The sequence below is a fragment of the Myodes glareolus genome, chromosome 4 (genome assembly GCF_982192425.1).
Source record: "Myodes glareolus chromosome 4, mMyoGla1.1, whole genome shotgun sequence".
Lineage (NCBI taxonomy): Eukaryota > Metazoa > Chordata > Mammalia > Rodentia > Cricetidae > Myodes > Myodes glareolus.
Genome location: NC_142029.1, coordinates 87,723,881 through 87,739,950, shown reverse-complemented (window position 1 = coordinate 87,739,950; position 16,070 = coordinate 87,723,881). Strand labels below are relative to the sequence as shown.

General features: G+C 36.4%; 1 pseudogene; it reads left to right on the top strand.

The window, feature by feature from the left end:
• The first annotated feature begins 14,334 nt into the window (after positions 1-14,334).
• LOC146894694 (olfactory receptor 8C8-like) lies at positions 14,335-15,270 on the top strand (annotated as a pseudogene).
• Positions 15,271-16,070: the final 800 nt, after the last annotated feature.

Here is a 16,070-nt window from a genome sequence, read left to right as displayed (position 1 = left end):
GTAGAATCTGTATTTGTTATGGGATAACCTTAGAACATGTGACGATTACAACTAGAGGTAGTACCAGAGGAACAGTTTATCGGTGGCGTATTTGTTTACATCGTGGGTCCCTGAATTTGATCCACAGTGTTGAAATCTTCAAGGGCTACAACAATTAAAATAACATAAAAAACCCCAATGGTAAGAATAGTGTAGAATTAAAATTATTTAACATTATTCAAAATTAAGTTAATTATCAAGGAAATTTCAGAAATAGACAGTTAAGGGTGAATTACTCATCATCCTCTTAGAATAGAGTGCATAATTTATTGTCCAAAATTATTGTACTTTTTGTCATTATTGATGATAGAAGAAAACACACATTTGTGCAGCCTTCTACTAGTATAGTACACCCTAGAGTTAGAAATCACAAGGATTTAAGTATAAAGCATTGTATAATAGTATACTCAGAAACAATAATCTCATGAGATCTTTTAAACATCCTTTTTGTTTAAACGTCCTGAATATCATTGCAGTCTGTGTGTTTGGGGATTAATATCCAGGCTCAATTGCATTATTGGCAATACTCTTCCATTGATCTATATTTAAACACAACTGTGCGATCTTTGACTAGGGCCCATTCTGAAGATTATGTCACTGTGCTACTTTGATAAAAATTTCAGAAGTCCTAGAGGCAGTGTCTCATTTATTCAATTAGCAGTCCCCTGGAAATATCTGTAGAGGAGTTCATTTCAAAAAGTTCTCTGTTTCACAGTAGGTTCCAACAAGGAAGGGAAATGTCTCTTTGACTCTGTTCTCTTCTCTTTAGCCTTAAGTCGGTTTGGGAAAGATCAATTGGTGATTCTCTTGTAATTCTAGTGCTTGAAGACTGAAAATTGAACTATTTGGATCATTCAAGTTAAAGGGAACCTATATTATATATTTGCTTAATGGACTTGAGGGCAGGTATGTGAGTATATGGACCTGTTATATCTTCACTGTGAAGAATTTGACTAAGTAAATTTACTATTTATTGGCAGAGAAATTTTGTCTTTTACACAAATGAGTAATCAAATAAATGATCTTAATTTATTAGCAATCAGTTCTTTCCCTTTAATAATTTCCACTTTCAGTCTTAGTGTCCTAAACACAATGATGCAGTTTATTGAAGTAACAAATAATTATTGAGCTTCTATCCTATGTTAGACTTCAAGATATGTAGGCTAATGTCAAACATTAAAAATACAGTCAAATTTTTTTTACAGAGGAAGGATCTAAATCATAGCGCTTCCTCTGGCCTCTCTTCTAGTATCTCAGGGAATCCCAAGAAGAAGAGGGCAGAGGATTATAAGAGTCAGAGAGAATAGAGAACCCCAAGAAAACACAGGCCACTGAATCAACTAAGCAGGGCACATATGGGCTCACAGGCACTTCAGGGGGCAAGAACAAGAGCATATGTACCAGGTCCTCTGTGCTGTGGCTATTAGCTTGGTGTTTTTGTGGCACTACTACCTGAGGGAGCAAATAGGACTTTGACTGTTTTTTTTTTTTTTTTTTTTTTTTTGCTCTTGGGACTCCTTTTCTCTCATTGGTTTGCATTGTCCAGCTTTGTTATAAGGGGTAAAAATTTAAAATGAAAAATTATATCTCTGAAGAAAGATGAAGATGCTTGTCAACTCTTTTTCTTCTGTTTCTTTGATGAATGTTACATTTTGACAGCCCTGGCCTATGACAAAAATGCAAGGAATAAAGAAAATAATCATCTTCTCAAATATCCAAAGCATCAAGTAACCACATCCTAGGTCAAAACGTCCTGATAGTAGCCATGTCTTGGATCAGATCTCCTGTCAATAACATTAAGGAGCAAGAATAGGACTTAACTCTCTAAACTTTGGTCAAGATGGAATGAATGCATATTGGTGGACTCCTATACTGGTGGATTTAACATAGCTGTCATTGCTAATATCTGTGCAAGCACCTGTTCAGAGCTATTGGGTTTTATGTTATTACAATTAATTTGGAAGATTTAACTCCATGTTAATTTTCCCAAACTAACACCCACATGGAGTTAACTCTGGGCTATTAAAAAGTCATATAAATCCATGAAAAACTACATTTAATTTTAAAATTGTGAGATCAATTCAAACTGAGTATAGAATAGAAATATACTTCAGTGACATATATATGTATGATCGTATGAATATATAACATCATATATGAATATATATATATTTACTACTTAGAATGGATGTAATAACTTCCTATGTCAGAAGAGCACTAAATATTCATGCCTTGAGTTTGAAAAGATTTTATTGGTGAAATTGTATCATTCTTTTATAGTAATTAAATTATTCACTCATTACAAAGCAATTATGCAAAAGAAAACAAGATAACCACAAATGATAGGTACTAGATCATTGTATCTGAGACTCATGCACAAAATGCCATATATATTAAAAGCCTTATTTTGAAGAAATAATAAACTGTTGAATCATCTCAAAAATAGAAGTATATATGTACATATAATAATATATTTTAATAAGAATAAAGTAGAAATTCAAAGTAGAGTTTAGGCAGGTGTGGGTTGACAGTCTCCCTTTCTTAGTGATATGTAACACAACATCAATTCTTACTAATCTTGATATTGCTATCTCAGTGTAGTTCCACACTGTCTTCACTTTCTTTGTAGAATATTGGTTATCATGCAAGTGTGTGTTCCTGATGAACTTTTGTTGGTACATTATTCCTTAGGAAAATAGACTGTAAAAGTACAAAAATTTTAATGATGGGATTAGTTAAAAACACATTTAAGTTGATTTGCAATGTAAAGGTGGGCCCTCAGACAATTTGACTATTGCTATTAAGAGAAAAGAAATACGGACACACAAGCATCAAGAATGGGTGCATACATAGGAAGAGCCTGATAACAAGAAATAAAAAACATAGCCAAATGTAAACAAAAAAGAGATGAAGCACAAATAATAAAAGTCCAGAGACAATTATTGTTGTTCAACCTGAAGATAAGAAAAGTGAAAAGTAAAGCAGTCAAGCCAACAGAAAGTTCTTACCTCTACAAAGTCTTCAGTCTGATAAAGGATTAGATCCTGTCTCATTTCATCTTATAATTCTATCTAGTGCTAGGATTAAAGGCATGCACCACAACCACCTAGCTTCTTTGGCTAAGTAGTGTGGTTGCTGAGATTAAAGGTGTATACCATTACAGCCTTGCCTGTATGGTTGACTTGTTTAACTGCTTTGCACTGATCTTAAGGCAAACATTATTTATTAAAACAAATAACATGTTCTAATGTGGGTCTCTGTCTCTATCTCCATCCATCACCAGATGGATGATGATATTCATCAGTGTGGCTATAGGATAAGGCCAGCTCAGGCATCCTCTCTTCACCTGCCCAAGGAACACGCTGGGGACATCTCCTTGGACACCTGGGAACCCCTCTAGAGTCCAGTTTCTTACCAACCTTAAAATGGTGCCCTTAATTAAGATATCTAATTTCCTCTTCCCATATCCACCCTCCCTCCATTCCAACCATCCCATTCCCACTAGCTCTCTCCATCCTCCTCTTCTCCCTTCTCTCTCCCCATCCACCTTTATTCCAACCCCACTCCTACCCCCAAGCTCCCAATTTTTGTCTGGCAATCTTGTCTACTTCCAATATCCAGGTGAATAACTATATGGTTTTTTTTGGGCTTCACCTTCTTATTTAGCATCCTAGGATCATGAATTATAGACTCAATGTCCTTTATTTATGGCCAAAATCCACTTATCAGTGAGTACATACCATATTCATCTTTTTGTGTCTGGGTTACCTCACTCAGGATAGTGTTTTCTGTTTCCATCCATTTGCGTTCAAAATTCAGGATGTCATTGTTTTTACCACTGAGTAGTACTCTAATGTGTATATATTCCACACTTTCTTTATCCATTCTTCCATTGAGGGGCATCTAGGTTGCTTCCAGGAACTGGCAATTACAAATAATGGTGCTATAAACATAGTTGAACAAATGCTTTTTTAGTATGATTGAGCATCTCTTGGGTATATAACCAAGAGTGTGATTGCTGGATCCTGAGGTAGGTTGACTCCCAGTTTCCTGAGAAACTGCCACACTGATTTCCAAAGTGGTTGCACAAGTTTGCATTCCCACCAACAATGGATGAGTGTTCCCCTCACTCCACATCCTCTCCAGCATAGGCTATCATTGGTGGTTTTGATTTTAGCCATTCTGACAGGTGTAAGATTGTATCTTAAAGTTGTTTTGAGCACTGGACTGTGCTCCCAAGGTCCAAATGAGGAGCAGAAGGAAAGAGAACATGAGCAAGGAAGTCAGGAATGCGAGGGGTGCACCCACCCACTGAGATGGTGGGGCTGATCTAATGGGAGCTCACCAAGGCCAACTGGACTTGGACTGATGGAGCATATGATCAAACTGGACTCTTTGAATGTGGCTGACAATGAGGGCTGATTGAGAAGCCAAGGACAATGGCACTGGGTTCTGATTCTACTGCATGTACTTGCTTTGTAGTAGTCTAGTCTATTTGGATGCTCACCTTCCTAGACCTGGATGGAGGGGGGAGGACCTTGGACTTCCCACAGGGCCGGGAACCCTGACTTTTCTTTGCACTGGAGTGGGAGGGGGATGGGGAGGGGGAGGAAAATGGGAGGAGGGAAGGAGGTAGAAATTTTTAATAAAAAAATAGTTTGCCACTATATTTCACCTTTTTTTCTAAGACAAAAAAGCAAAAATGAAGGCTAAAATTAATGTAAGAAAAATATATACAATAGCCAGATACAATATATACAGTCAATAAATACACTACGAATGTTTAGTACATTTGCATTTGAATATTCAGGGAAAAGACTCCATATCTAGTCTATTTTGGTGATTCCAAAGCCTTGGACCTAATTTACATTCTACTATAACTTGTTTTTTACATCAGGTAACTAAGAAAAATAAGTATAACAATCTAGTCTTCCAACACTCTCAGAGACCGAAGAATAAAATAATATTAACTGAGTAAGCAGAAAGTGCAAACAAGTAGCTTCCAAAAATTGTGAGAAATGAAGGAAACAGCTGCCTGCCTGTACAATGACCCAAAGTTGCTGTACAGCTTTGGGACATTTTTCTTCAGCCTACAGGCCTCGCATATCTGTTAGACTTTTCTGTGAAGCAGGATATTCTTAAGGGCTGTCCCTCCTTGTCTTGTCAATGTTTGGCAGTCACTTTCTTTTGTGTCTGCCTTGTCTAATTAAGACAGCACACTGTCAGCTGTCAAGGCAAGTGCTTTATTTTTGCCACAAAGAAAGCAAACTCCATGTGGAATCTGTTCAATGCCCATTATCTTCTCTGAAGAAGATTGATGCTGCCAGGAACAGATGTGACTCATTGTCATAAGAATGAGCCTATGTTATTGAAACATCTTAATTGTTCTGTTGATCTCCTAAGTGTTTGAAGATGGCCTGCCTGTCTAAAATATATATTTATTTGACCTTGAAAACATACCTAAGTCTCCTCCTCTCCTCTTCCCCCCCTCTACTCCCACCCCCATGCTCCCAACAATTTCCCAGCAGTCTTGTTTCCTTCCAGTTTCCAGGAAGATATACATATATATATATATATATATATATATATATATATATATATATATATATATGTTTTTCTTTGGGTTCACCTTTTTTGCTTTTCTAGGCTTGCGAACAATAGGCTTAATGTCCTTTGTTTATGGCTAGATTCTACTAATGGGTGAGCACATACCATATTCATCTTTTTGTGTCTGAGTTATCTCACTCAGAATAGTGTTTTCTATTTCCATCCATCCATTTGTATTCAAAATTCGGGATGTCATTTTTTTTTTTTTTTTGCTGAGTAGTACTCTAATGTGTATATATTCCACATTTTCTTTATCCATTCTTCCATTGAGGGGAATCTAGGTTGTTTCAAGGTTCTGGCTATTACAAATAATGTTGCTATGAACATAGTTGAGCAAATGCTTTTGTAGTATGATTGGGCATCTCTTGGGTATATTCCCAAGAGTGGCATTGCTGGATCCTGAGGTAAATTGTTTTCCCATTTTCTGAGAAACCGCCACACTGATTTCCAAAGTGGTTGCACAAATTTGCTTTCTCACCAGCAATGGATGAGTGTTCCCCTTACTCCACATCCTCTCCAGCATAGGCTGTCATTGGTGTTTTCGATTTTAGCCATTCTGACAGGTGTAAGATGGTATCTCAAAGTTTTTTTGATTTGCATTTTCATGATCGCTAAGGAGGTTGAACAAGTCCTTAAGTGCCTTTTGGCCATTTGAACTTTGTTTGATGAGAATTCTATTTTCAGTTTAGTATCCCATTTTTAATTGGTTTAATTGTAATTTTCATGTCCAGTTTCTTTTTTTTTTAAAGTCTCAAGTCTATTTTGTTCCAGTAATTTTGTTTGTAGTAGAGTCAGTATCTTTGGTGAAATTTTAGTGTAATATTTATCATTTCAATGACTTCAATAATTTTTGTAACAAGTAAATGTGTCCATTGTGGGTTGGCTTTAGAAAAATGCCAATATTTCCATTGTTTAATACATGTGCACTGGCACTTTAATAAAGCTTGGGTGCAACAGAGGCCCATTGCTTCTTTAAAGCATTGCCACATAGTTGATTAATTTCCTACTGTCAACAAAAATATTGCTGACTTAATATACATGATGGAAACTGACAAATTCTCCCATGCACATTTTAGGTTCTTTATATATTTTGGAGATCAGACCTTTGTCTGATGCAGAGTTCGTGAAGATCTTCTCTCATTCAGTAGGATGCCTTTTTGTCTTAATGACAATGTCCTTTGCTTTACAGAAGCTTCTCAGTTTCAGGAGGTCCTATTTATTCACTGTTGCTCTTGTCTGTGCTACTGGGGTTATTTGTAGAAAGTGGTCTCCTGTGCTCATGTGTTGTAGACCACTTCCCACTTTCTCTTCTATCAGGTTCAGTGTGGTGGCATTTATATTGAGGTCTTTGATTCATTTAGACTTGAGTTTTGTGCAAGGTGAGAGATATGGATCTATTTTCATTCTTCTACAGGTTTACATCCAGTTATGCCAGCACCACTTGTTAAAGACTCTTTCTTTCTTCCATTGTATACTCTTACCTCCTTTGTTGAAAATCAGGTGTTCATAGATTTGTGGATTAATATCTGGGTCTTTGATTCAATTTCATTGGTCAACATCTCTGTTTTTATTTCAATCCCAAGCTGTTTTCATTACTGTAGCTCTGTAATAGAGTTTGAAGTCAGGGATGGTAATGCCTCCAGAAGTTCCTTTATTGTATAGGATTGTTTTGGGTATCTTGGGTTTTTTGTTTTTCCATATAAAGTTGATTATTGTTCTCTCAAGGTCTGTAAAGAATTTTGATGGGATAGGGATTGTGTAGAATTTATAGATTGCCTTTGGTAGAAGGGGAGAGGTGGAGAGAGATGGGAGAAAGGAAAGACTGGAGAGAGCTTGGGGGAGTGGGAGGGTGGAGATGGAGGAAGGGTGGATATAGGATCAGGAAAGAATATATCTACATTAAGGGAGCCATTTTAGGGTTGACAAGAGACTTGGCTCTTGAGGGGATCCCAGGTGTCCACGGGGCACGGGGATGTCCTCAGCTAGGTCCTTGGGCAGCAGAGAAGAGGGTGTCTAAACTGTCCTTGCCCCACTATCACACTGATGTTTATCTCGAATATCACCATAGAATCTTCATCTGGTGAGGAATGGAGATAGAGACAGAGACCCTCATCAGAGCAACAGACTGAGCTCCCAAGGTCCAGTTGAAGAGCAGAAGGAGGGATAAGATGAGCAAGGAAGTCTGGACCGTGAGGGGTTGGTCCACCCTCTTAGACAGTGTGCCTGTTCTAATGGGAGCTCACCAAATCCAGTTGAACCAGGACTGAATGAGCATGGGTTCAAACTGGACTCTCTGATTGTGGCTGACAATGGGGACTGACTGAGAAAACATTGATAAAGGCACTGAGGCTTGCTTCTACTGAATGTACTGGCTTTTTGTGACCCTAGTCTATTTGGATACACAGCTTCCTAGTCATGGATGTAGGGAAGGGAGGGCTTTGGACTTCCCACAGGGCAGGGTTCCCTGTCCTCTCTTAAGAAGGGAGGGGGAGAGAGGAGAGTGAGTGGAGGAGCTGAGGGGAATGGGAGGAGTGTAGGAAGTGTAAATTTTTGAATGGAAAAATAAAAATTAAAAAAAATAAAGCTACAGTCTTTAATGACAAAAAAAAACCATACCTAAGTTTGAACATAGTAGGAGAGTAATTACTAATCTGCATTTTCTTATCCTAAACCACAGGTAATAATAATTATCAAGGGCTAGAAATTCGTATTACCTTGTTAAGTGAGTTGTATAGTTACAATAACTTGAACAAGAGTAGAAATGTAAATACAGTATGCTCTAAAAATTAATCTCAAATTTATATCAATATACAAAAATTGTATACAATATACAAAAATTCAATCCAATGTAAAATATTTCAACTACTAATCGGTTTTTTAAAAAATAGATTCATTATCAGATTTTTTGTCTTATATCTATATTCTCCCTTTCTTCAGAGTAGTTTCAATAATCTACCCTTTTATCCTAACATATCTATATCTCCCCCTTTTTTCCTTTTCAAAACAGGTAATCTAAATCTAATCTTCTTTCTTAAAAATTCCTCCTGGTCATAACCAATAACAAATTGTAACAAACACTCCTAAACAATGACAAATATCCATAACCAATTGAACAACCAAAAACTATCCAACTTACTTCTTGGGAATTTGGGAATCATATTCTTAAATTTATTTCCTGCTGTCTGTGGCAACATCTCCAGAGAATTGTGAAAAGAAAAATTTGGTTTAATTGTCAAGTCCTGGGGAAGGAAGTTGTATAATTTGTTGTACAATCTCTGCATAATGGGAACATGCTGGGATTATCTCAAATCCTAGCTAGGGTAGTCTGCTAGTGTGAATCATCTCAGCTAGCTAGCTCAAAATTGTTCTGAGCAGTCTGTTGTCCAAAGCTGATCTCTTTGGGTGTTTTTCAGTTTAGTGTTGTTATCATAGTCCTTGAAGAATCATTGTGGTTGAGGCCCTAACCTCCTTTTGGAGATTTCAAAAGTTGCTGTTAGGTGAGCATAATGCTTCACTTAAGAAAACTGATAGAGACTCAAACCAAAATCAACTTTTCATTTCCATTTTCAGGGCCTCAAGCATTCTCCTAAAGTTATTTTTTTACTACATTTTATTGGTAATTTTTTCTGCTTCATCTGTATTGTGCTATTCATGCCTTGTTCTTGTAGAGTCTCTAGTTTTTATTGGGCTATGTTGCTCTTTGTGGTGTTGAGTATGTTCTTACCTTGTCTACCTATGTTTTTCCTCTGATTCGTGTAGTTGGGACAATGTCTCTGGTGAACACTCATTCAGATGCCAGTAGATCCCAGGGCTTAGATGGCTATTCATTGTGGGGGAGGCAGGGACATAGTTCCAGCCACCCTGGAGGTCACTTGGTGTTTGCTGTGGTTGCTCAGTGATTCACTACACCACTCTGCAATTCTGGTGGTTGGGACTGTTCCCACTGAGGTTGCTTGCTTGGCACTTCTCATGCAGAGTTCACTGAATCAGTCCTCTTTCTATGGAGGTCATTGGCTTGAGCCTGCTTTGCAGGGGATAGTTTGCTAGGTGGTGCTCTGGCAGAGGTTACTAAATATAAGTTCTTAATATCACTTTGTATGCCATAGCTTGCAGATCTTTGAAGTGTTCAAGATTATCTATCTAACTGAAATATATATCTGTATATTTAGAATGCCTAACATGACTAAAATTTTATTATTATAGAAGACTATCTATTGACCTGTATTTCTTAATTATGCATTATTTTTTAAAAAGAGATTTATAAATATAAAACTTTAAGCAAGTGTACAAATTTAATATAACAAAATTGATATCTAATTTGTATCAATAAACCAAAGTCCATACCAATGTAAAGTATTTATTCCTATATACCATCCCCCTTTCAATGAAAACAAACATTCATAAACAATCCTTTTTTTAGTTTAGGCATCATTTTATTCAAACTGCCTCATTCTGTTTGTTGGATGAACAATGTTTTGGGTTCATTAAGACCTTTCAGGATGTCTTGTTCCATCAAATCTCATTAGTCTTGAAGAAATCCACAGGTTCCTATCCTCTGTGGAAACAAAAAAAGAACCTCTATTACAAAGTAATATATCCTTAGATTCAAGTTTTGAAGTAAAGATAATTTTAAAATATATATGTTGGTTTATCTTAGTAGCCCCAGAATCATTTTTTAAGCAGTTAACTCATTAACATCCAAAGAAAATGCAATAATATACAAAATCCAGACCCTCTATGAATATTCCATCTCTCTGTGGCTTAATTGTTTTACTCCATTACTTTTAAAAAAATTATCCTATTATTTTTACCCCCTTAATATATACTTTTTTTATTACTTTTACTGTCTTCTTAAAGACTGTTTTATTTTTAAAAACTATCTCTTTCTACAGTTGTCTATAACCATTTTCTTTTTTCTTAAGCCTACATACATTTTTAAACAGATTTTAACCAATTTAAAGGTTTATTTTTGTCTGACTTTATTTTTATGGCATATCTGTAATCCTTTATGATCACTCCTTTAAACTGTTAAGAGGGCATGACTAAGATCAGAGCGGTCACATTGGCTGTTGGTTCCACATAACTTGCCTTTCCAATATGATAGAGGTCCATTTACTGCCAGCTCTGGGAGCAATGTTCACCACCCCAACTCTGGGAAGCAGTTGTTCCACACTACCACCAAGTAGCTTGTATCACACTACCCACAAACCCCATTCAAGTGCTCAGTGGAAGGTACTCCCAGAAGAGCCCTCCAGGCTGACAGTATGAACCAGGAGGTCATATCTTAAAGGAGCCATGCCACTACTCACTTCTAGTACACAGAGCTTACTGCAAAAAATATGGCTACCAAGATTCAGCCATTGGCTCCCATTTTTCTGGGTCTAGAAGTGCTTTTAAAGCTTTCTTAGGCTTTATGTGGATATACATTGCCCCATGTTGGATGCCAAAGTCATATCAATGAGTTCCACAATAGCCTGGAATCGAGTATAGTAAATATTTATTTGGAGATATACTCACAGTAAGGGTAGATATCTGGAGTCCTCCATGTGCACTAGAAAATGGGAACTAAACGCAGAAGAAAAGAGGACCATACATCCTTTGCATCTATACTTGCAGTACCTAAGACCATGCCCCAAAAGGGCTGGTATCTAAAAGACTATGACCTAGAAGAGTTCTCACATCACTCTTGTATAAGTTAGCTTGGACATGGTGTCTTCTCACAAAAATACAATATAAGTAAGACACCTACCTCCTTGAGTCGGATATATAGAATAAAGTAAGTGGGTTTCCAGGCTCTTTCTGGTACATTTCCATTAGACTGCCTTGTCCAACCAATCTCAGCTTTTCTGTACTGGTGTCTGTGTGTCTTTCCTTTCTTTAGTGACTCACCACCCCAGTCATGTTTTCAGGACACAAACATGTGAATTGCAGCAGTACACTTAGAGTAGTGACTCACTTGTACAATTTTCACATGGTAAATATGGATAGAGTGATCCTTTATACCCTGCCACTGCCATTATGAGGGGCATGAACCATTGTTTTCTTTTCCACTCTGTTCTTAATTCAATCTGTTGTTCTCTTTCTTATTTTTTTAATAAAAAAGTTTTTCACTATATAGCCTGAATTTTCAATCCCTAAGCTCTGCATCTTCAATGCTAAGATTAAGGGCAGTGTACCTGTGGTCCAAGTCTAACATTCTTGAAACAAATGACAGATTAGGAAAAGAGGAATATAATAATTTTGCTAAAGGTTTTGCATGATGGGAACTATTCAAAACAACAATTCAGAGATCAAAGAAAACAATCCAGTGTTATTGTTAGGATTGAAAGACACTGAAAAGTTCTATCTATAAATGTTAGACAAAAAGTTAAGAAATAATTACCAACTGAAAGCCCATTTGTGTCATAGTCATTTTTCCTGAGTACATGCCTGGACCCCTTCTGGTTTGGAGGTCATTGATTCACCATGATGTATGAATGATAAGACAGTTTCTTCATGATAAGCTGACTTACTCATAGAGCAAAGACTTTGGAAGAACAGCATTTCTGTTTTATGTTTTATTTTGTGCAGAGAGATTTTATATTCTCTATGTTTCCATAAGGAGGATCTTTGTTTTAATGGTCTGTCTTCATAAGTAAAAGGCTCAGAGAAAAGCATTGACAGCTGTATTAGGAAAAGGTCAAGTTACCTATAAGGCCTGTTCTATTAAAATAAAACCAAATTACTTGACAGAAAACTTCAAAGACAGAGAGCTCTTTGTTTCCAACACATCATTTTTTGGAGCCTGAACAGTGCTCATGGAATATATTACATTGACTAGAGAAATTTTCTTGGCCATGGCCACTGTGTTGGTTGTGAGGTTGTGGTTTATAATACCAACATGAAATTCTGAGCAAGGCTATGAGATGATATTCACTTTATGTTACATAGGAGAGCAAAAAAACATTTAATTAATTCCTCTGAATGTCTATTGAGGATGAGAAATTCTGGTTTACCTGTTTAAAGATATAAACCAGGAATAGGGATTAGACATTTGTACATGTCTAGGATAGTTTTATATACTACAATATATGAATCATTAAATTTAATTAATAGAGTAACTCTTTTATCTTGTTTCATATTACTATTATCATTGATACAGTGCTGTGATTAGACCTAGAGGCTTGTGTATAAAAATAAGTTTCTACTATTGAGCCGTATCCAGACCCTCTTTTTTGAGACATATTATATAGATAGCAACAGAAATATGAATATGTGAATATAAATGCACAAGACCAGATAAATTACAATTTTGGAATATAGATTCATTAGTAAGAAACAAAACAATCTGGATTTAAACTCAAACTGTCTTGAGTGCATATTCCTTTGTTCCAAAATCATTTAATTTTTGTAAATTGTTTATTGGATACTTACTGATGCAATTGAAGGGCTTGTAGATAATTACTAGAAATGACAAGTGAGTATGTCCCTGTTTTTTCTCTTGCGGAGTTGTACAGGGCAGAATGAGTAGAATTCTGAAGGGAACAACCCAATACCCGGATCAGGCAACTAGGTATTCCTCTTGGGGAATTACAAACTAAGCAGGACCTTGAGTATCAAAAGAGAGAGTGTTTATATCCATGCTACATGATATGAACACAGGTTGTTATTTCTACCCTTAAAGTAGAAACCCACTCAACCTGGGACCCTTTCTAGAAGCCTATATAAGGACAATGTAAGAAGGAAAGATGTTTACTTCTCCTGCTTGTGTTCACCTCATCAGCACACACATTCCTTCTTCAGGATCCTGCAGACTTGGTGAGATACATAGCCTTATCTGATTGAGCAACTAATAGTCTATAGTCCTTTGAGAAGATATGGCTGAACTACAATCTGTAAGTCATTCTAATGAATTGCATTTAAATTTCATAGAAATATTTACATGTTATATATAATATAGTATTCATAATTTGTTATATATATAATAGATAATATATACTTATTCCATCATTCCATAAGTTCTGTAGCAGTAGAGAACCTGACTAATGTTATTTCTAATATATTATCCTATTATACTAGGTTATAAGAGTCTCAATAGAGAGAAATGATATGTTAGATGCAAATGAGACTATTTTCCTTTGAGCAAATAATGAGAACATTTAAGACAAATTTTTAAATTGAAATCATGTCGTATCCTTGGCATAGATATTTTAGTAGGTCTGAGCCAATTTTCAATTGATAACTAACATCTCTTTATTGTCAGAAAATTCACCTCCATAGAATATTGGAGTGAAAGGGCCTGTGTGGTACGACAGCAATCACATATTCAGGAAAAAAAAGATAAATTATATTTATCTTCATAACATCCCCTAAAACCTAAATCTATATAAATCATGGGTTTAGGAGAGAGTAATGTATTCTTGCTATTTTTGTCCCTGATTCTAATAGAAGCTTAAAGACACAGGAAAAGGTGGTTGTTTAAAGACTTAACAGTAGGGCTAGTGTTTAATCAGAGTAGATGCTCGCCATGAATAGGAAAAAAAAATCAGAGATTTCTCAGAATGAGTAACAATGTTCTCTGAATGCTTTTTCAGTTCCTTCAGACAACCTAGAACTTGTAACAGATGGATATTGCCATTCTTTTGTAGTCAGTGACAGAGTTCATTGTTTAATGTGACCCTTTACTAATGTTTCTTCAGATCTACTGTGACAAAAATGGCTATGAAGAATGACTCTTCAGTGACCGAATTTATTCTCACAGGATTAACAGACCGACCTGAGCTCCAGCTACCCCTGTTCATCCTGTTTCTGGTGTATCACACAGTCACTGTGGTGGGGAACTTGAGTTTAATGAGTCTCATTTTTCTAAATTCAAACCTGCAGACCCCCATGTACTTTTTTCTCTTTAACTTGTCCTTCATTGACTTATGTTATTCCTTTGTCTTTACTCCCAAAACACTAATGAGTTTTGTTTCAGAGAAGAACACCATCTCCTTTAGTGGATGCATGACTCAGCTATTTTTCTTTTGCTTTTTTGTCCACTCTGAGTGCTATGTGTTGACAGCCATGGCCTATGATCGCTATGTAGCCATCTGTCAACCTCTGTTGTACATGGTCATCATGTCTCCTAGGACATGTTCCCTGATGATGTTTGGTTCATATTTCATGGGGTTAGCTGGTGCCACTGTCCACACATTGTTTATGGTCAGGCTCAACTTTTGTGATTCTAGCATCATCAACCACTACCTGTGTGACATCTTCCCCCTTCTCCAGCTCTCCTGCAGCAGCACCTATGCCAGTGAGCTTGTGAGTTCTGTTGTTGTCAGCACAGTGGTCATTGCATCTAGTGTTGTCATCTTAATGTCCTATGCTTTGATCCTTTTTAATGTCACTTAGTTGTCATCAGGCAAGGGTTTGTACAAAGCAATGAGCACCTGTAGTTCTCACATAATAACTGTTGCCCTATTCTATGGATTTGGTATGCTTACACATATCAAAACATCATCTGATGAATCTATGGATCAAGGAAAAATTCTCAGTATATTTTGTACATTTTTGCTGCCACTGTTGAACCCTTTTATTTACAGTCTCAGAAATAAGAATGTCAAAGTTGCTCTAAAGAGATCTCTAAGGAGACTCACATGAAATGAAGCACGTGGGCTGTCATAGTCCACATTCCCAATTTGAGTCTTTTTCTCCCCTTTGTTTTGCTCTCACCTTCTTATTAATATTCTAATGTCTTCCATTCATCTTTGTTTTTATATTCTGGCAAGGTTTCCAATGTATTATTTCTTCTCATTCCTTCACAAAAATTCTTTATTATTTTACATGGAGATAAGAAAATATTTTTGACCTGGGTGCTTATTCTGAGTGTTGGTTCAGCTTCATCTTTGTTCCAGGTAGAAAGTCACAAAGTGACATATTTTGTATTGTAAGAGAAATCTATTTACTTTTTATCTATGTGCATCTATGACTAAGGAAATCCGAGAAGATGACTGCTTTCTAATAAGTTTACTAGTGTTGATATTGTCAGATATAAATTTATAGAGAATTTCCAATTTAAGTTCTTTAAATACACTTGATATGTGATTCCCCTCTGTTTACTTTGAAAATCATTGATTAATGAAGGAACTGCTTTGGACCTATAGTAGATCTTTAGGGCAACAGAGTTAGGTGGGGAAAACTAAAATAAATTTTGGGATAAAGGAGGCAGAGGCAGAGAGAAGTCATGGAGCTGCTGCTGGACACAGGCATGCTGGAAATTTGCTGGTAAGCCACAACCTTATGGCAATGAACAGATTAATGGAGATGGGTTAATTTATGGTATAAGAGTTATCACATAAGAAGGTAGAAATAATATTCCAAGCAGCAATTTAAATAATATAGTTTCTGTGTGATTATTCAGGGGCTGAGACAATGAGCAGGTTATATAGCTAATAATATAA